We start from the raw sequence: 22,544 nt of genomic DNA, 5'->3' as shown, positions 1-22,544 counted from the left end.
CAGAGGGTCCCCAGATGGGACGACTCAGGCCACTGAGATGGAGCTGAGCATGGCTGGTCTTCAAGCACTGCAAGGTCAGGGTCTGCATCTGCCCTTGGTGGTACCTGGGGAGAGGTGGCCAGGAGCTAAGCAGGAGCGGCTCTTGACTGAGAGTCATGACAGTGGACAGAGGACATCTGTCCCCAAACCTTATCTCCACCAGTACAACAGAGAGGCTCCTCCTAGAATGGGTCAGCAAGTGTCGGCCCGAGCTTAAGGACAAACCTGGTATTTTATGGCTGCCATGGAACAATAGCGGAAACCCAGCAGAAGCCTCGGCATCATCTGGGGTGGGGGGAAGCCCAAGGCTGGTGGCCAGTTTCCTGGGTTGTGGCAACAACATCTGTGCAAAGTGGCCCAAGACCAGGCAGTAAGGAGGAGGGGGTTCCTGGAGTGTCTGGAAATAAAAGCGGATGGTGGATGGATGATGGGCTAACCCAGTGACCCCAGTGGCAAAAGAGTGGCCTTCATTGCCCCACCCCCACCTGTGGCCTCACCCAAATGTGTCTGGCTTCACTGCAGCACGATTCAGGCTGTCCTAGATAGCCAACGACGACCCAGAGCGGGGGAACCGTTTCTATCACCTTTTTTTTTTTTTTTTTTGGTACGTGCTCATTGCTTATGTATTCATGATAGTGATAAAATGAGCAATTCCCTGCCTTGGCAAAAACGGTGTCCAGACCATCGGTGACTTGTTGTCATCATTATGAGCTGCCACAGAGCTATTTGCCCTGACTGGTGACCTCCACTGTTTCCCTGACTGACCTGTGGTACATTTGTCCTCGCTAGGGGCTGGCACCTCTCATTAACGTCAGCTTTCAGCAGTGCTCCCCGCTCACCAAATTATCACCTGCTCTCTGGTGGCAGAGTTACTACCTTGTTAAAGTGGTGCATATATTGAAGTCATTTCTAAATCCAACAGGTGCCTCACACATGGCAGGCAAGCAGCGTTCACACTCTCATTTGGCCAGAGAGCCCAGAGAAGGGCCCTAAAAGGGGAGCCATTTTCTGACAACCATAGTGTAGCTGCCAGCAGATCAGGGCCCCTTGGTCGGGTCATGCCCTTGCTCAGACACCTTCAATGGCTCCCTGTGACCTACACAATAAAGTTTAAAATCTCCATCATTCAAGACCCTCATGGTCTGACTTCAGTGGGCTTTTCCAGCCTCACCTGCCCCCTCCCCTTTCACACCCTGACTTCCAGCTACAAGGGGCCACAAAGCCTTCTCTAGCTGTCAACAGTCCATTCACCATTCAAGGCAGTCCATTCACCATTTAAGAGCTGTCCCTGGCTCCCTCCTTGGTTTCTGCCACATCTCTTTTATTCTAACCTTCATCAAAATGGAACTTAGAGGGGCACCTGGGTGGCTCGGTTAGTTAAGAGTCCAACTTTGGCTCAGGTCATTTTCTCACAGTCTGTGAGTTTGAGCCCCATGTGGAGCTCTGTGCTGACAGCTCAGAGCCTGGAGCCTGCTTCCGATTGTGTCTCCCTCTCTCTCTGCCCTCCCCTCCTTCGTGCTCTCTCTCTCTCAAAAATAAATAAACATTAAACAAAATTTTTTTTTAATTAAAAAAAATGGAACTTAGGTTACCATAGGATTTTGTCTGCTGTCACATACACTGGAACTTCTTAGGGTTGGGGGTGTTGTTTTAGCTATGTGTCCTCCATACCCTGCACTCAGGAGCAGCTCAGTAAACCATGTAGGTGCTTTTCACAAGCAGGCTCTCTAATCACCATGGCAACCTTGCAAACTAGACAGTGTTTTTTCCCAAATGAAGTCTCAGGTTAAGCAACTTGCCCCAAGTCAGATATGCTTAGTTTCCAAGGCAGAACTCTTTCCACAGTGTCTAAAGTATGTCTGATGTTTGCATGCTCAAAACAAACACAAAACAAAACAAATCCCACTCTGCTTCATAGAAGCAGCATTACCTGGACCTAATCCCACCTCTCGTGGAACCGAATGGTTTTTTGGGAGCCCTCTACCTGGGCAAACACCCCCACCTTCTCTGAATTTCGGTTTCCTCCACTGTCATGGGGTTGATACTAATAGCTTCCTTCTTAGGCTGACAGAGATAACACACACAAGGCACGCAGCGCTGTGATAAGTCACCGTCCTTCCTGGGTGCCCTGCCCTGTCGCCTTGCCGCTCCGATGCCTCCTCCACACCAGGGGCTGAGAAGCGCTGGCTGGGGCGGGGCAGGGGGCGGAGCCGGGTCCCTCCTGACTGTCCTCCAGAATCACACATCTGGCCCCTCAGGGTGGGAGTGGGAAGGAAGCCAGGCTCCCTGGACGCTGATGAAACGTGTCTGTTGTGGGCCTGTTGGGCAACGCTGAAACTGGGGAGGAAGGAACAGCAACCGCTGAGTCTCCTGCTGGGTCCGAGGAGGCTTGAGCAACGCCCCCAGCAGTTGCCTCATCTCTGCCAAGCAGGGTGATGATGCCCCAGGGTGGGGTGTTGCACCATGTTCTTAGAAAGCTGCCTCTGTACATGCATTTCCATTTGGGGCCTGGACTGGTTTTGTTTAATCATTGTCTTTTTCACTTCCAAATTTCTGAGGGCAAATTGGGAGACCATGATGTGGTGAAATGATCATTAGCCAACTTTCCCTGAGTACTTACTCCACATCCTGTACTGTGCTAAGTCCCTTCATGTACGTGATCTCGGGGAATGCACACACCAACCCTCTCAGGTAGGTACTGTTCTGCTGTACACGAGCCCGTGAAGAAACTAAGGCCCAGAGTGGTTAAGCAACTTGCCCATGGTCACACAGCATATAAATGGTGGAGCCAGGATTTGAGCTCAAACTAAGTGAGTCCAGGACCCTTAACCACTATTTGGGCACTGCCTCCCATGAGTGAAAAGAACCTGACTTGGAAGTCAGGCTGTTCTGGGGATGAAACCCAGCAATGATGCTGACTCACTACATATCCCCAGTAGGGCCCTTCCTCTTCTCTGGGCCTCAGTTTCCTCATTGGTAGAGTAAGTGGGTTAGAATAGATTGCTGGTTCTCAAAATTTCCTTCTGCTTATTTAGAAAATAGAATGCTTCAAGCAGAGACTGGCTGCAAACAAGAGAACTTTAGAGAGTGATGGAAACATTCTAAACCTGGATTGTGGTGATGTTTGCACAACATACATTTGCTAAAAAGCCTTGAATTGTACACTTCCAATGGGTGAATTTTACGGTGTGTAAATAATACCTCAATAAAGCTGTAAACTACTAGAATATTTTATGAAACAGTGATACTCAATCCCCAGTACCCACACAGGATTGTTTGAAAACCAGTGGGCTGTGTGGATTCTGGATGGCCTCAGACTCTGACCTTCTGGAATCCTGAGTTCATCTTTAGCGCCTACTTTGTGCAGATCGCTATGGTTATGTGTGTGCAGGGATTCCATCTTCTGTACCGTCAGCCCAGCCCCAGCACAGCACCTGACGCACCATACACATCCAATGAGCGTCATTCGATGAATGGCTGACGGAGGAGTAATGCACATTTTCACAAGGGTGGTCCAGACTTCAGGCTGCTTGGAGACAGGCACCGTGAAAACCTAACTCCCAGCACAGACCTGGTACAAAGTAGGAATTTGGTTATGGTGTGTTGAATAAATAAATGACTGAATGGATACAATGACTCAGTCCCTCCTCGTGAGGGAAGACAGGATATCAGTGTATAGATACAGTTGCCCCCCTCCCCTTATCTGCAGTTTCATTTTCCATGATTTCAGTTACCCACGGTCAAGCTCCCAAAGCAGATGATCCTCTTTCCAAGGTATCGGCAGAAGATCAGAAGTGGCCTAACGCGACGTCACAGTGCCTACGTCATTCGCCTCATCACATCTCATCACGTGGGCCTTTTATCATCTCACATCATCACAGGAACAAGGGTGAGTATGGTACGGTAAGATTTGTTTTTAAGTTTATTTATTTATTTATTTTGAGCAGGGAGGGACAGAGAGAGAGAGAGAGAGAGAGAGAGAGAGAGAGAATCTCAAGCAGGCTCCGCACCACCAGTCCAGAGCCCGATGTGGGGCTCAAACTCATGAACCACAAGATCATGAGTGGAGTCAAAATCAAGAGTCAGATGCTTAACCGACTGAGCCACCCAGGCACCCCACTACAGTAAGATATTTTTGAGAGAGAGAGAGAGAAACAATCACATAACTTTAATTACAGTATATTGTTCTAATTGTCCTACTTTATGGTTGTTGTTGTTAATGTCTTCCTGTGCATCATTTATAAATTAAACTTTCTCACTCAGGTCATGGTCTCATGGTTCGTGAGTTCAAGCCCCATGTTGGGCTCTGCACTGACAGTGCAGAGCCTGCTTGGGATTCTCTCTCCCTCTCTCTCTGCCCCTCCCCCGCTCATACTCTCTTTCTCTCCTTCTCTCTCTCTCTCTCTCTCTCTCTCTCTCTCTCTCAAAAATTGGGCAGGGGTCAGAGAAGCCAGTGGGCAGTGGGCTAAGATGTTCAGGAGAATTGGGACAACTTACAGTTTCTTCTTTCGTCTTCTTCTAAAACTCTTGGCTAAGCTCCTGACTACTACTGATAGCTATCTCTTAACACCAGGGCCATTTCCTCTCTGTTCGGGAAAGCTCAGGAGTCCAGTGGCTTTGACTAAGTGGTCTGGGGAGAACTGTGAGCGAGGTGCCCCGGTGTCCCCTCGACACCTTCCCCAGAGGCATCTGCGGTATAGCACTTGCTACAGCAAACCAGCTCCAACTTGAGTTTCAGAGGAAACAGGGAAAGAATAGAATAGTCTCCCAACCCCTGTAGCACCTGCTCCGTATCTGTTTTCTGACTTAATGCTTGAAGCTGGTCTGCAAGGTGAGTATGATTAACACCGTTTGTCAGTCAATGCGACTGAAGTTTGATGAAGCGACCTACCCAGAGACAAGTGGCAGAATAGGATTCGAACCTAGGACCAGGGCGCTCTGAACACCCTGCTTTACTGCTGAACTGTGTGCCTCTCCACCGGTCGGTTTCAGCTTAGACACGTCATGTACCTTCTTTGGGTTTCCCCATCTGCAAACCAAGGAGCTAAAAGCTAAGTGAGAGGGTCGTCTCCTGACCTGATTCAGAAGTGTCCCAGACGGCCATGGGTGGGTGCAGCCAGTGTGGCCTGGTCCCACAATAAGTGCTAGCAAGAGATGACTGATTGAAGTGGCTTTCAGCAAGGAAGCCAGCCTATCACAGGCTGGAGGCGAGACCTAAGCATGTGAGTCACCCCCGGCTCTCCCTGCCACTAGAGGGGACGGGGACAGCCCATGTCTGGTCTCCTTGGGTCCCTACCCCCACCCTCAGGGGTGTCTTATAACCAGGGCACAGTCTCCACCGAGATTAGGAGTACGTGCTCAGACACACACACAGACTTTGCAAACAATGCAGGGAAATAAAGTTCTCACAGGAAACATTATCATACTGACTCACGACAGACCCATCCATAAAACAAACTCCTGGTACCTGGGGCCGGCTCAGAGAGAGTGGCCTGGGAGATAGCAGGCCCACTCTCTCCTGGGCCCTGGAGGAAGTGGGTGCCGCCGGGGGGAAGGGCAACTTCCCCTCCCTGCTCCGACGTTGGCCTGGGATCTGAATTATTTGTCAAAAAGAGGAAAAAAAATGATTATTTTTAAAAAGAAAAGCACAAGTCCCACAGCATTATGGCCTCTTCACCCTGTCACAAGAGCTCTGTTGCAGAAACCTCTCTTAGCACCATGGTATTTTGCAAGTCATTTGCCATGCCAATGCAGAAAACATTACCGTCTCCAGGGGCCTGTGTCTCCATCAACCCTTGCTTAGCAAAGCAGGCTTGACTAATTTGCTCCAAGTCCGTTTTCAGACTTGAGAAGGCAGCTTGACACATCTTCGAAACATCACATGGACAGGTGTCTTACCTGTTTGGAGCCTCAGTTTCCTCACCTGCAAAACGGGAATAGTCATGAGAATGAAAGTAAGAAGATGTACATTTACCACGTGGCACAGTGTTGGTTTTCCTGACCCTCTGTGCGAAGCAGCCTGGAAAAGGGACTTGGGAATCTCAAGACCCCCCCCCCCAAGTCTTGACCCTCCCCTTTCTTAATCCTGGGATGATTAAACCTGGACCCTGTCCTCACCTCCGTCTCCAACTCTGGAAAAGCAGGGTATCTAATCCGCCCTGATCTGCCCAACTCCCAGGGTGCAACATAGCTGTGAGGGGAGCTGGGTTGTCAACCAGGCTTAGGACACTGGCTCATGAGGGGTTCAAGTACCAAGGCCATCGAAGGGCCCTAGAACATTTGGGTTGTTGCTGTCCTGGCTGAGCCCTGGCCATTTTCCCATCCTAGAATAGGAATGATCCATGGTGCCCGGGATCTCCCCTGAGGAAGAAGAGGGTCAACATCCCCCTCTGGTTCCCCCTCTGGGAATAAAATGGGTCACTACTGGGAAGGGTTCGTACCCTCCTTCAGGCCCTGGCAGACCCTAGCCTCCCCTGGGAGTACTGCCAGCCAACCTCCAATCCCAGGTACATCACCCATACTTGGGCCACACCTGGCACTAAGGCCCTGATAAAATCACTCCTAGCCTGCTCTCTCCATCCATTCCCCCTCATGGTGACCACGGTGCTCTCTCAAGAACATACTCTGACAAGGTCACACCTCTGCTTGAAACCCTGCAGTGCTTGAAGCCCAAGCTCGTTATTTTGGCCCTCAAGGTTCTTCAGTGTATGGCCTCTGCTGAACTCACCAGCTTCCCTCCCCCCTCATTTCTCTTACCCACCCTATGCTCTGGACTCACTTAAGGACCCACAGTTTCCTAATCTTGCCACAGTTTCATATCTCAGTGCCTTCTGCATGCTCTTGTCGCTGGTAGGTTGTTCCTTCTGTTATCTTCTAACAAACTTCTATTCATTCTTCAAAGCCCAACTTCAATATCCCCTTTTCTGTCAGATAGCCCTGAACCATGTTCCAAACAGTTCCTTTCTGTGCCCTCTCCATCTTTCTGGTGTCAGCTATCACACCATCTTATCATTTACTTCTTTATAGATATGTCTCCTGCTTGGGACCACAGGCTTAGTAGGTTAGGAATTGATTTCTGAGTACTTTGTCCCAAACTCTTAAATTTCCTCACCACATTTAGGGAATTTCCCTCCCCAGCATGGTGACTGCGCAGCCTGTCGCTGTTTGAGGAATCTCGGAGGGTGCTCAGATTTACAACCAAACATCTTTCAGGTCAGCCAACTTTGCCTTGAACCTTTGGTAGCTTGTTTTTCTATCAAATAGATGCCAAACGGGTCTGCAGTGGCTGGTGCATGCCTGCATTTTTAAAAGGTTTTAATGTGTAACTGTTTAATTCTTCCCAGGGAGACATTTTCTAAGGCGATAGAGATATTTTGTAAATAACACATTTCTTTTGTGTTGGAGGTGAAGCAAGGAATGAAAAGTCAATGCACGGGAAGCACAAGTGTTTTGCCAGCCCCTAAGTCAGCTCAGAGGATGAAAAATTCAGCCCTAAGGAATGAATGCCTAGGGATGTCTGTCTGTCTGTCAGGCAGAGTCGTCTGGAGCACTTCCTAGAAATCTTGACCTGTCCCTGTCAATGGGGAAGGCTAATTAAAGGAAATAAAAGACTAGTAGCCAGGAGATTCCAATGTGCTGGAAAAACAAAGGCAGCCAACCTACAGACTGCTAGGTCAGCTCTCTGCTTTGCCCCTGTCTGGCTCCCCCTCCCATCCAGCCAAACGCTCTTTCTTTTCTTTTCTTCACCGGATTTGCCACCAGCAGCACCTACTTGTCTCTCTTCACCCCATGGGAGAACATGCAGGGCCAGGCAGCTGACCGCAGTGGTTCAGAGTGAGGACAGGGAGATGCAAATTTAAACTGCTAGACACCTCTATTCCTCCATCAGAATGACTAAAATGAAAAAGACTGACCTGAGGTGCCTGGGTGGCTCAGTCAGTTGATCCTCTGACTCTTGATTTCAGCTCAGGCCGTGATCCCCGGGGGTCATGGGATCAAGCCCCGCGTCAGGTGAATGCGGAGCCTGCTTGGGATGCTCTCTCTTTCTATCCCTCTGCCCCTCCCCTGCTCGTGTGCTCTTTATATGTAAAAAAAAAAAATTTTTTTTAATAAATAAATAAAAATAAAAAGACTGACCTTAGCAAACATTGGGGAGGATGTGGAGCAACTAGAACGCTCATATGCTTCTGATGGGAATGCAAAATGATGCAGTACGGCACTTATGAGGTTAAATACACGCCTGAGCAGAGGAGCCCACCATCCATGCCTAGGTAATTTCAAAAGTGAAATGAAAACATGTAGCTACACAAACAACCATACACGAATGTGCAGAACGCCATTATTCACATAAGCCAAAACGTGGAAACCACCAAAAAGTCTATCAACAGATGAATGGATGCAACGAAATGTGGTCCGTCCCTACAGTGGAATATTATTTGGCTGTGAAAAAAGGAGCAAAGTCCTGATAGATGTTATAACATGGGTCAACCTTGAAAATATTATGCCAGGCAAAAGAAGGGAGTGACAAAAGACCACATATTGTAAGATTTCACATACATGAAATGTCCCCCGAATAGGCAAATCTACAGAGACGGAAAGTAGATCAGTGGTTGCCAAGGGCTGGGCGGAAGAGAGAAAGAATGACTACTAATGGGTAGGGCATTTGTTTTTGTGGTGCTGAAGATGTTCTAAAATTGACAGTGGTGATGGTTGTACAACACTGTGAATATAGTAGAAAAACAACAACAACCACACACTTTAAAAGGGCAAATTGCATGGTATTTGAATGACACCTCCCTAAAGCTGTCCCATGCATACATATATCCACATGGCGACAAAGACCATGACTCAAGCCCAAAGCAAGCATTCAGGCAGTGTGAGGAGTGCCATAATTAGGGGCGCCTGGGTGGCGCAGTCGGTTAAGCGTCCGACTTCAGCCAGGTCGCCATCTCGCGGTCCGTGAGTTCGAGCCCCGCATCGGGCTCTGGGCTGATGGCTCAGAGCCTGGAGCCTGTTTCCGATTCTGTGTCTCCCTCTCTCTCTGCCCCTCGCCCATTCATGCTCTGTCTCTCTCTGTCCCAAAAATAAATAAACGTTGAAAAAAAAAAAATTAAAAAAAAACAAAAAAAAAAAAGGAGTGCCATAATTAGACCTGCAGATTGGATCTGGCCGTGGGATCTTGTATGGCTGGCAGCATGGAAATCCTCATTGAATCTCTTTGCTTGTAGGCTAGGCATGTGCTCTCCAGGCCTCTGTTAGGCGCACAGGATTTACTAATTACACAATCTGCTTGGCTTGGTGTGTCCATGCCTGCACCAGGTCAGGGGACCCTTGGATACCCGGGGCGGAAGGGACATGGCCCTGACCTAGACCGAGCTCCTCTTAGAAGCCACTGTACCTCACCCTTTCACTAGTGTTACATCATGATATGCCACAATGCTGGCAAGTAGGGCCGCTGCGTCTATGAACTGGCAGAGAGTGAATCCTGGGACAGGGCCCCACTGTCCGTGTGAGATGAGTCTGATGTGCTGTCGTTCCCTCTTTTGTATAATCACAACAGTAGAGAGCATTTATGAAGTGCTTTCTATGTGCTGGCACAAGTGTAAATCTTAGTATGTAACGTCTCCTTTAATTCCGACCCTAGAGGGGGTGTCAAGTATTAGCCCCCTGTGTGCTCACTGGTGATTGTACACCTTGTTCAAGACCACCCAGCTGTAAGTGGTGGAGTGGGGAATGGAACGCTAGTCAGTCAGGCTCTAGACCCACAGATGGCCTCCCTAAGGTCACAATGGAGAGCCAAAGGGCCGGAAGGCTATCTGCTCCTGCTGCACCTGTCATCAGGAGAAGGCAGAGGGCTCGGGCAGCCAGAACAGGTTATTCAGCCCCATGAAGCTGGGGCTAGCCACACTGGCTACAGATCAGGGGCACAAAGGAGCAGGATATTTACCCTGTGATGGGCAGGAAGGGCAGAGAAAAACACCAGAGGTGTTTCTGTCCTGAAGAGCTAAATCAGAGATATTACCAGGCATTTCTGGTACCAGGCTTCACACTGATGGAGAGGACGGAGGGAGGAAGGAAGGGAGGGAAGAAGTGAGGGTGAGGAGAGGGAAGAAGGGAGGGGGAGAGGAGGGAGGAAGTGAGGTGAAGGGAGGGAGGAAGGAAGAAGGCAAAGTCTTCTCAGCTCAGTGAATATTAAGATGAATGGTTTTATTTCTTGGTTGTTTGGTTGGTAGGTTGGTTTTCAGGGTCATGGGTAATGGACAAAGCATAGGTTCACTTGCCTGGTCAAAGCAGTCCCTGAACTTTCTTACTGAAAAAAAAAAAAAAAAAAAAAAAAAAAAAAAAAAAAAAAACCCAAAACCCTGGCAGCCAGGCCTTTAGCTCCTGGAGATCTCCTCCTGCCCAATTCTTCCTTGATCTTTCCACCGCATCTTCCACTCTACACCGATTTAACAGAGACTCAAGATCAAAATCGTGATTGTGAAAGGTTTATTCAGGTAAGAGGTATTAGGCTAGGCTCACTCTTAGCGATGGATACAGGTCATCTTATGCACAACTCATTTTAAATGGTATGTAATAAGTCCAAAAAATAAGCTCGCGCCATTTCCAAGTAGTGAGAGAAAGAGTAGCTGGTGTCATTGAGCGCGCACTACCTTCCAGGTGCTGAGCGAGGCCCCGCGCACGTCGTCCTCCGACCTCTCCACGTGCTTACAAGGTTAGCTGTCCTTCCCCCATTTAACAGGTAAGCAACCGGCAGCTTCGGGGGGAGTCATGTCACACAAGGGCACATAAGTGCCAGCTCTTGAATTCTCCAGTCTTTGAGAGTGGAAGCTTTTTCTTTTTATCTCTTTTGGCCTTTGCTGATGCCTGGTGATAGGACTTTCTACAACTGGGCCAACTTCCCCTGTCGGGCTCTTTACCAAACATTCCAGGTAGACTTATCACCCTGTGATAACATGGGAAGTTCTCATTCATTCCATCTGTATCAAAGCCTAAAAACAAAACAAACAGGAAACTGTATTCATAAAAAAATATATATGAATTCAACTGTATCGATCAAAAAAAAGTCTGTAGAATTGTTAAAAATGTATTTACAAATTCCTTTTTCCTCTGTGCTTCATTAGTGCAAATGACATACCCCGTTCTGGTATCAGGGCTGGGACTCTTGCCGCCCAGCTGCTGTCTCTGCATCCTGGCCATCCCACTGCTCACTGATGCCTCTCTGGACAGGGTTGAGGCTGTGTGCTGGCCCAGTGGGCAGAAACGAGTAAGACCCAGGCGGCTGGGGGCAATCAGGCATGCTCATTAAGTAGCAATGAATGCAGGGCCTACTCTGAGAAGTGCTGTGAGGAAGGCTTAGATAAAAGGCGTGAGAGTGCAGAGAAGGAAAAAGGCCTTTCTGTCTCAGGGAATCAGCAAGGCTGAAAGATGGGTAGGAAACAGATGAGGGAACACCGTGAGGAGGGCCGAGGGCCCAACTTCTTTCTCACTATCATTGCTGCTACCACGGGTGGCCACGTGCCAAGCTCTGTGCCAGGCACCTTATCCACATTACATCACTTACTCCTCAGAGCAACCCACTGAGGCTGTTACCGCTACCGCCCCCTCCTTTCGGATGAGCAATCTGAAGCTCCTTGTCCAAGGTCACACAGGTAAGTTCCAGAAGCAGGCTTTGAATCCAGGTCTATCAGAAGCCAGAGCCCCTGCTCTTAGAGTGATTTACCATTTTCAGAGAACTTTCAAATTCGTTATCCCATCTGATCTTCCTGTACCCAGAGTTTCTCTATGTCTCACCAGCCTGTTGGCACAAATGAGTCACCCTACCGGTAACAGTGTGAATTTTACTTGCCCTCCCCCTCCCCCTCCCTTTGCTCACTTTGGTTCTCTGGCCACCTGCAAAGCCTCACCCACCTCTAGCAAGAGTCCCAGGGGGTATCTATGGTCACCTTTTCCTGCACTGCTCCCCCGTTAAAGCTCACTGCCCAAGAAGGTCATGGAAGGTCCCACCCAATCTGTCCAGGCGTGTCCCCTTTGAGAATCCTTCCCCAGCAAGCCGAGGCTCAGGACCCTGCACGAGGTGTGTGACCTCAGCTCAGCTACCCCTGGCCCACCCCCATGAGCCTCAGTTTTCTTATCCGGGAAAGCAGAGAGGTTAGTTCAGTTCCACATGTGTTCCCTGAGCAGCGGCTAAATATAATGGTGAACCATGGAACCAAAGGAAGGGGGTGAATTGAGCCAGGCCCTCGATAAGACACACACATAAGCAATTATACCCCCAAGACCCATGTGCAGGGCGTAAGGGCCACAAGGGAATCAAACTGTTGTGGGAAGGGCTGTTTCTGGCTGGTGAGAGGCCCATATGGCAGCCATTCATGGAGGCCTTAACATACACCAGATCCCAGCTCAGAGCTTTACCCGCATTAACCCATTTAATCCTCCCCCAAAGCCAGTTGAGGCAAAGACAGAATCCCCATGTTAGAGAGGAAACTGAGGCTCAGGGAGGTGAAGTCATTTGCCCAAGGTCACACAGTTAAGTAAGTGGTGGCAGAATTAGGTCTGACAGCCCCTAGCTCTTAATTGCTATCTTCACAGAAGTGGGGTCAGTAAATCTTGGCTTTGTAAACCAGCTCAGTCCTGATACTGCTCAGATCAATCCTTCCCTTGTTATGATTGTAGAATCACACATTGTTTCCCCATCTGCACAGTCAGCTGGAACAAAAGTCCCTGGAGCTCAAGTCAAACTATGGGGACCAACTCTGAAATCATGGAAAAACCTCAAGTGGACGGTCAGGGCTGTTTCATTGGAAAGTTTTTCTCCCGTGCAGTTTTCAGAAAACTTGGGAGCCCTGTGTCCCTTGTTCGTGCTAGACCTCGGCCTGCGATGGTGTCTGGCTGGTCAATGACAGTCATAACCATGAGTATCATGGAGAGCACTTCACATGCACCACCTCATTTCATCTTGATGACAGTACGCAGTGATATTCCATCTCCGTTTTACAGAGAAGAGAACTCGGTCTCGAAAAGAAGCCTCTTTCTGGAGGTGACCCAGGCAGTAAGTGGCTGGTCCCTGAAACAGGTCTGGTGACCCTAAAACCTGCCCTCTTAATGATGACTTGAATGCGTTGCTCATTTTCCGTTCTCGGGGATTCTCAACCGAGGCTGCCCATTCACAATACCTGGGATACTATTTAGAATACTATGGTGAGGCCCATCCCAGACCAATTAAATCAGTCTCTGGGAATGGACTCGGGTTGAAAACCTTGCCTCTAGCTCGATGAGTACATTAGAGCTTGTTCTCTTGGAAGATACCCTTTTGGAAGTCAGTTGCCATGCCGTAAACTCAGAACAGATTATTTAATGACGGAAGGTACATGAGGAGAGACACTGGAGTGGGAGAACATTATTGCAGCCCCAGCCAAGCTACCAAGTGAATGCCTCTGCATGAGTAACCTGATCCATATTACGTGAAGCAGAAGAACTGTCTGAGCTCAGTCAATGTATAGAATTGTGAGGCTTAATAAATTGTTATTAAAAAAAAAAAAGAGAGAAAACAAAACCTTGCCTCTAGGACATGCCTGGCATTCTACCAAGAGCCTCAGCCAGACCTGGAACTTCAGAGAGAATTGGATAGTGGGAGGGGGAGAGAGGAAGGTTACCTGATTCTTCTTCTCCTCCCTTCCCCTTCCATCTCCTCCTTTTCCAGCCAACCGAGGGACTGGCCTCAGCCTTTCTCTTGATCTGAGATCCTTTGGCCTTTGGGATAAGATTTCTATGTGACCCCTCCCCCACACTGTGCCTCATAAGCCTGGCACATAATAGGTGCTCAGTAAACATAATAGGTGGTGAACAGATTGTGAAGAGAACCCTCCAGCCATTCCTTCCAGGCAGGTAAGGTTGCATGGATCTATTCTGCTGGAGTTCAAAGAACATGCACAACCGGAAGGAGACTTGCCCACCCTGGCAGGTAGCAAGATGCTCCCATCAGCCACGCATGAAGGTGCCCTTTGCACCACCTCTTTCCCAGTAATAGGTATTAACTTAAAAAAAGAGATCCTTTCTAATTTAATGGGTAGAAAACAATCTCAGTTTTGGTTTGAATTTACATTTCTTTGAATACTGGTGAGGACGAACATTTTTTTCATGTGCTTATTAGTCATTTGTATTGCTTCTTCTGTGAATTGTCTGTTCCCAATTTACTAATTTACAACGAGAAATGTAACTGCCAAGGGGACCGGATACACGTGTCCTCCAGCCAACACACCAGCTCCCTGTAGGCACACTCCTCAGGATGCCAAACTCTAATCAGGAGATGCTTGGTGAACACAGCATGAGCAAAAGGAGGGGTTGGTTATAGGATTCCAGGCATCAGGGCAAGCTAGACTTACCGCCGGGGTCCACAGAATCCCTGACTACGGATCCTCCTTCTTTCTCTTTCCTCTGCCTCCCTAGCTGCCCTTCTTCAGATGGACATTTCTTTCTTTAGAAACATGACTACATTCATTTTAGTGCTTCCTCTGGCCCACGATCCCTCCTTGATTGTATGCTTGAACTCTCAAAGCAATCTTCATCCCTAATTCCTGTGCCTCCTTGGACCACCTTCCCATTTCCTGGGGATTTACAAAGTCTAGCCTATAGCTTTGGGGTTGTCTGCCCCTCCCCTTGTTGTGCTGGAATTGCCTCCCTTCTATAAAGTGTGAGCAGTTTCAGGGGGCCTGGACCTTCCACGTTCAGAACGTTTACGTACTTGTGCCTTTTCCAAGCCCTTCCGTAGACTATCCTGGGGGGCCTCTGACTTCCACAAAGTTAAGATCCATTGCTATAGAAGACTCTGAGAGTGGAGAGGAAGGAATGAATGGCAAACCCCCCAAAAAAAGAACTAGAGGAACTAGAAAGAGGAGATCCAGCTGGGTGTGTGGTCTGAAGGGTGCCTGGAGCAGGAAGCACAGGACAGATTTTGTTTAAGGGCAGGAGGAGAAAGAGGATTTTCAGTGGGCAAGGGCTGGGTTTCTCTGACCTCGAATGTGCTGCAGTCTCCTTCCTGCTGGCCTTCAGTGCCCTTTACCTCTACCCCAGACCTCCAGAATGATCCTCCTAAACCAAATCTGACAGACTCACTCCCCTCCTGGCTCAGGTTCTTACCCCCTTGGGGGCTTGGACAAATTCCTTATTCTCTCTAGTCCTCAGTTCCTTTTCTGCAGGAAAGCACTGGGACTTCACTATCTACAAGGTTATTTATTAAGACTACCTCTGTACAAGAAACTGTTCTAGAAATAAACATATTGTAATAATTATATATAATGCATATAATATATGCATTGTATAATACACATTGTATGTATTTATTATACAATAATGTATATAAATATTTCTGGTAGAATGAAAAGACAAAAGCAAAGTCCTAGAAGTCACATGCAGTCTACCTAGAACCAAGGAAGGCAGGACTAAGACCTCTCAAGGGGAGAGAGTTTTAAAAAAAAATTTTTTTTTCAACGTTTTTTATTTATTTTTGGGACAGAGAGAGACAAAGCATGAACGGGGGAGGGGCAGAGAGAGAGGGAGACACAGAATCGGAAACAGGCTCCAGGCTCCGAGCCATCAGCCCAGAGCCCGACGCAGGGCTCGAACTCACGGACCGCGAGATCGTGACCTGGCCAAAGTCGGATGCTTAACCGACTGCGCCACCCAGGTGCCCCAAGGGGAGAGAGTTTTTAACTTTGGGGCAACAGTGTGTGTCATTACAAGAAACACCATGCTGCCTTGGGCCCAAAGAACTAATGTGGTGAAGTGAAATAAACATGGATATGAGAGTCTGGCAGAACACTGCTCAAATCTCAGCTCTGCTACCCTCCGCATGACCCATAACAAGTCACTTTACCTCTCTGAGCTCTGAAAGCTGGACATTGTCCGGCTACCCCAAAGAGTTGCTATTAGGACTCAATTGGACATAGGACTCCATGAATGCTAGAATTCCTTTCCCTTTACTCCCAAGAGTTGTAAGCTACAAGGAAAGGGAGCTTGGACAAGAGACTCAATCCTTAGCCTCAGTTTCCTCATCTGTCAAGAGGGCTATTTTGAGATGAAGTGAGATCTTGGGTGCAGACAGCTGTGCTATCGATGTTAAAATGAGTGTTAGCTTCCCTCCCAGCCTGGCAGTGGAGTGTAAACTCCAGCTCCATCTTCTTGGGCAGAAAGCTTGAAACAAGGGATTCAGAACTCTGGAGACAGCTGAGAAGGAAGCACAGTCAAGAAAAAGAGTCAGAGGAAGGGCTGTGGAACACGTGACGATTTGCCTTCTCCCATCAGAAAACGCTCTTAAACAAACAGCAAGTTTCCTCCATTAATAAGGCCTGTGGAATGCAGATGAGATTTTTTTTCCTCCTCCTTTTTTGCTGATTAAGTTCCCCCGAAACCCCCTTAAGAATTTTAATAAGAAATGCAAAAATCAACAAAAGTCCTGCAAACCCTTTCCTGTTATTAAATAAAGGGAAAGTAAATATTGCAAATTGGACATATTTCATAAGAGGATGTTTTGTTTGGGCAAAAAAAAAAAAATGAGAAAGAAAAGAAAAATCCATTTGCTTTCTGGCAGCAAATACAAGTCTTTGCTGAATTTTGGTTTCAAATGTGATGACTGGGGCATTATTGCTGGTTTGCCTGGAATTCAGGCCTTTTGATATCTGAGGCAGCCATACCCAGGAGAGCAGGAAAGCCAGGTTTGGGCCATGTTGGACCTCTTCTCCCCTGTCTCCTGTGAACAGAATAGAGAGTTTTCCAACCACCAAGGAAGTTATGATCCTGAGCTCAGAGGTGGGCACCCCTAAGGGGTCACACACAAGACAAAAGCAACTTGGAACAAAGAAGAATTTTATGGGAAAGTAAAAACCACAAAATGTTCTCTGTGGTAAGAGACTTTTATGAGACTATAAAACATATTGTATCAATGCAGCACAGTAGTCCTGCAGTCAGGCGGACCTGGATTTAAATCCTACCTTTGTCACTTCTTAGCTGGGCTACCTTGGATAAATTACTTAACCTCTCTGATACACTTTCCTCATCTTCCAAAATGGGGAGAATAAAGGGGCACCTGGGTGGCTCAGTCAGTTAAGCATCTGACACCTGATTTCTGCTCAGGTCATGATCTCACAGTTCATGGGATCCAGCCCTGAGTGGGGCTCTGCACTGACAGCTGGAGCCTGCTTGGGATTCTCTCTCTCCTCTCTCTCTCTGCCCCTCCCCTGCTTGCACTCTAAATAAATAAACATTTTTAAAAGGGGAGAATAGGAGTATTTACTAATAGGCCTGCTATGAGGAATAAATGAGTGGGGAAATGAGCCAATGCAAGGAAAGTGCTAGGCTCTATATGTATCTCATATTATTTTGTGTAATATGAAAATGTAAAGGAAGAGGAAAAAGATTTCTCTTTATTTCTTTGTAGTGATTGGCAGTTTGCAAAGAACATTAGCACTCATGACTTTACATGCCTGCCAGCTCAGCCCCAGGAGACGGGCAAAGTGAGCCTTACCCTTCATTTGTGGTTGGAGCACCTGTTGCTGGAAAGTGGGTGTGACCCCTCAAGGACCCGCATGAAGAAATGGTCTGTGACCATGAGGTCAGAAAAAATGAACAAAGGAAAGGAGGGAGAGAAGCCAGAGGATGTGGCCATTTCCAGCCACAGAGAAGCTACATCTGCCCCAGGGCCCCTACACCCCCTCCTATTCCTCTCTGTCCTCCTTGTGGGGTTCCTGTGACCTCACCTGGCACTGGCTTCTCCCTGGCAGCGACAGCAGTCACAACGTATTGGGGCTGCTTGTAGAATGCCAGGATGGGATCTTACGCTGAAATGCTGGTGCATTGGACCCCACCAGCCACATTCCCATAGCAGAGGCTCAGCCTGTGCACCCTATAGGGCTAGAACCTGTCTGCCACTTTCCCTGATCCCTTTCTTCCAGGCTCCTCTCAGACCCAGAGTACTGGCAACCGCCCTCATCAAACCATTGATGCTAAACAGGAAAATTATTTTGGTTTTGTGGTTTTTCTATCTTTGTATTTATTTGTTTACCTGAAGCATCTTTTTGTGCAAAAATTAAAATCAATGAAGAAATACAACAAATAATTTAACAATCACCTATATTCCCACAGCCACATTTGCTTCTAGGTTTGTGTTTGTTTGTTTGTTTGTTTGTTTGTTTTTGCCCAAAGCAGAGCTTGAACTCACAACCCTGAGATCAAGACCTGAGCTGAGATCAAGAGTCAGACGCTTAACTGACTGAGCCCCCCAGGTGCCCCCGACCCTCCCACCCCCACTTTTTTAAATTGCAAACCATTATGCCTTGATTTTTTAAATTCTCTGTATGTATCTCTTTGAACATCTGTGCCCAAGATACTCTAAGGAATTTATCCCTAAGTCAAATGTGCTTGATTGTGAAGAACAGGACAGGAGTAGGCATACCTGGGATTCATCCCCCCCTCTGGTGCTTATTCCCTGTGTGACCTTGGACAAGTCACTTCACCTCTGTCAATCTGTTTTCTTACCTACAAAATGGGTATATGATAATTCCTAACTCAGTGGGCTGATGTGAGAGTTAAAATTAAGTGAGACTGTCTCTAAAAAGCAGCTGGAATAGCGCAAATGGTAAGAGCCCGGTCTCATCATTCATGTTACAGATTTTTCTAGCAACAAAAGAAGGATGGAAAGGCACATCCTTTGTGCTTTGCACAAGGGACCTGGGCCCAGCAAAGCAAAGCCTCAGAGACTTGCCCAACCCACCTTACTGTGTGCTGTCAACTCTATCCCTGAGCCTGGCCTGGTGTTAGCTCCCCAAATAACTGAGCAAATGTACCTCTCAGCGTCTTGGTTTCCTTGCCTGTACAATGCGATAACACCTATCTCAAAGGGCTGTTGTGAGGCTTAAATGCTAGATAATAAATGCAGGGCACTTGTTAAAACTGTATCCTTTCTTGCTCACCTTGACCCTTTCTCCTTCAAAGCAGTGAAATTACCTGAAGTTTCATCTTGCTGGCAGGGTGAAGCTGGACTGTCCCTAGTTTGATTTTTGTTTCCCAGGCCTTGCACTTTACTTTGCAGATGCTGCAAGTCAACATGTGGAGGTTTTGTGGGGTCCCCGTGTTTGTTTTTCTCCCTGGAAATTGTGTCCAGGAAAAGCTGGGTGCTTTAAATTTGCTAAAATATCTCCATCTAGTGGGCTCGCTGAAATACTGCACAGTTAGGCGCTGTCTGGGAAAAACAATGGGGCGACAGCTGGGGCCGCCCTGCCCAGCTCAGAAACGCCGGTGGCTCCCCATTGTCTACGGGGTAAAGTCCAAATGCCAAGCCTGGAATTCAAGCGCCTGCACAATCAGCCCCCGCCCTGCCTATCGAACTTTATCGTCAGCAGCGACCTCCTGCCCCGCCAGCCAGGTCCAGCTCCTCCCCTCCAGTACCTCAAAACCCACACCTGCCTGGCACGCGGGCCTGCCGGGCCTGCCCATGTGCCCCAGCCCACTGTCTCCCTCCTCCTTGCCACTCTCCTGAAGCTAACCCTCCTTCCAGGCTCAGCTCAAAGGCCACTTCTTCTCGGAAGACCCCCCGCCCATCAACCCATCCTGATCTTCCCTGACCTCCCACCAACACTTGTTGTTGGCTATTTTTGTATTTCAGAGTTAAAGCTGTGTTTTGTCAATGCACTGCCCTCTCGTGTCCAACACAGTGGATTTAAATGATCTCAGGCCCTGGGAGTCCCTGTGGATCTGGATCCTTATCTGGCCTTTACCACTTCCCAGCTCTGGGAACTAGGAAGAGAGAGGGAACCTCACCTATGAAATAAGTAGTGAGAACACCTGCCTCACAGGGCTGTGGTGAGAATCAAAACAGGATGCCAAGTGGCCAGCGCATATAAACACCCAACAAATCATCATTAGAGTGGTCAGATACACAGGATATATATACAAGATAAATACAGGATACCCAGTTGAACTTGAATTTCAGACAAACGATCTTTTGAAAATTTTATTCTAGAGAGTGAAAGAGAGCTTGAGCAGGGGAAAAGGGCAGAGGGAGAGAGAGAAAGAGGGAGAGAGAGAGAGAGTCTTAAGCAGGCTCCACACTCAGCATGGAGCCCAACTCACAACTCGATCCCATAACCCTGGGATCACGACCTGTGTCGAAACAAAGAGTACGACACTCAACCGACTGAGCCACCCAAGCACCCCCAATGATTTTTTTTAGTATAAGTATATCCCAAATATTACATGGAGGTTCCATGTAACATTTCACAGATAAATGATGCTAAGGATTATTGTTCACTTTGTTACGTTTGCTAATGATGTTGGGGAGATATACACACATACGTACATACATACATACGCACGCATGCACACAAACTGGCAGATTCTGTGTTTGGAAATTCACCTACTGGCTAACATTTATTTGTGATGCCAAAATCAATATTCATAGTACTTAGCCATTCGCAGACATGCACATGCAGAACACAGAAAAATTTGAGTCTCCCCATATGCATGTTCCCAGCTGAAGTCAACACTTGATACTCTTCTTGTTCCAGCTCTCATACTGTAAATAAGTTTGCTTTTGGCAGTTTCTTTAGTACCACCTTTTTTCTCATTTTTGTGCTTTCTGTTAGTGATTTCACTGTTTAAAATGGACACCAAGCAGAGTGCTGAAGTGCTGTCATGTGTTCCTAAGCCAAGAAAGGCTGTGATGTGCCTTACAGAGGAAATACCTGTGTTAGATAAGGTTCATACAGGCATGAGTTACAGTGCTGTTGGCCATGAGTTCAATGGTAATGAATCAACAGTAGATATTAAATAAAGTATCTTTAAACAGAAAGCAAGGTTATGTACTGATCAGTTGATAAAAATATTGTGGCCAGAGTCTGTTAGGAACCTAACCCTGTATTTCCCCATGCGCAATGGTTTGGTGTTCATGGTGACTCTATAGAACTGTGAATAATGAGAATCAACTATATATCATATCTATGTATATGTAAACATATCAACTATGCATATGAAATATATATAATGTGATAAAAATTAAATATTTATCTATTAGGGATACATGCAGAAATATAATTATGAGTGAAATCAATGTCTAGGATTGCTTTCAAATATTCCAGCAGTGGGATAAAGGCATATATAGGGAGAGTATAAAAGAAACAAGATAGCAAAGGTTGAAGATTGTGGAAGCGATGATTTATTAGAATATTCTCTCTACTTTTGTGTTTGAAAATGACCATAACAAAAGGTTTTTTTTTTTTCAAAAGGTTTTAAAAAAACACACTGAAGTGAAAATCTCAGGGGAAGAATATCTTATTCAGTAGCTTTCACTCTGTACCTCTGTGGGGACAGGGCTCTCCAGGACGCCACCTGAGATCTCATTATGGGCAAATCCCAAACCCTTGAATGCAGAGTTCTGTGCTGAGAGGTTCAGGAGATGTGGCTGCAGTGTCGGTGCCACCTAAGACATGCTCTGCCACCTTTGGCAACTCTGAACCTTTTTTCTTATCAGTTAAATAAGGAAATTGAGGGGCGCCTGGGTGGCGCAGTCGGTTGAGAGTCCGACTTCAGCCAGGTCACGATCTCGCGGTCCGTGAGTTCGAGCCCCGCGTCGGGCTCTGGGCTGATGGCTCAGAGCCTGGAGCCTGTTTCCGATTCTGTGTCTCCCTCTCTCTCTGCCCCTCGCCCGTTCATGCTCTGTCTCTCTCTGTCCCAAAAATAAATAAACGTTGGAAAAAAAAATTTTAAATAAAGAAATTGAACTGGACAACCTCCAGGTTCCCTTTCCTCTCTCATTCTAGGGGCACGTGGGTGGCTCAGGCCGTTAAGTGTCCGACTCTTGATTTTGGCTCAAGTCATGATCTCATGGTTCATGAGTGTGAGACCTTCATCGGGCTCTGTGCTGACAGCGTGCAGCCTCCTTGGGATTCTCTCTCTCCCTCTCCCTCTGCCCCTCCCACACTTCCACTCTCTCTCGAAAAATAAATAAATAAACTTAAAAAAAAAGCCTATCTCATTCTAAAACCAATATTTCCTAAACTGGCAAGTTCTGGTAGTACAATATTAGAGCTTTCTGCCAGCTGTCTCTTCCCTGCCAATTCATCCTGTGATACCACTGTTTGATGAACCTTGCTGAAGTTCTCCCTTTTTGCAACACTCTAACCAGGAAGCTATTCTGATTTTGATTTATCTTAAGTCTGAACTCTTAGCAGAGCAATTAAGGCCTGTGCAGGTAGACCATCCCCTTAAAGCCTCTGCTTAAGGAGGACCAGGAAACAGGGACAACACCGTGTCCATCAGAATATTGCAGGAACATAGAAGAAAGTCATCCAATTCAGCTCGGGGAGTCAAAAGGAAGTCTCCTGGAAGAGATATTTGAGGTGAGGCCTAATTACTAAGGAATTACTGCTGCAAACAGAGGGGAGAAGAATGTTCTAGGCCAAGGCAAGTTGTGTGTGTGTGTGTGTGTGTGTGTGTGTGTGTGTGTGTGTGTGTGT

At 47.4% G+C, this 22,544-nt stretch overlaps 1 long non-coding RNA gene across 1 annotated transcript; it reads left to right on the top strand.

The window, feature by feature from the left end:
* The first annotated feature begins 1,589 nt into the window (after nucleotides 1-1,589).
* On the top strand, nucleotides 1,590-11,064 carry LOC121041246 (uncharacterized). The gene is made up of 3 exons (XR_005795632.1): nucleotides 1,590-2,730; nucleotides 3,770-3,928; nucleotides 10,699-11,064. It is a non-coding gene; the product is annotated as an uncharacterized LOC121041246 (long non-coding RNA).
* The last annotated feature ends 11,480 nt before the right edge of the window (nucleotides 11,065-22,544 follow it).

The sequence above is a fragment of the Herpailurus yagouaroundi genome, unplaced genomic scaffold (genome assembly GCF_014898765.1).
Source record: "Herpailurus yagouaroundi ecotype Mexico unplaced genomic scaffold, PumYag 183, whole genome shotgun sequence".
In the NCBI taxonomy this organism is placed as follows: Eukaryota; Metazoa; Chordata; class Mammalia; order Carnivora; family Felidae; genus Herpailurus; species Herpailurus yagouaroundi.
Note: the sequence above shows the minus strand (reverse complement) of the source record. Positions and strands in the feature narration are given on the sequence as shown.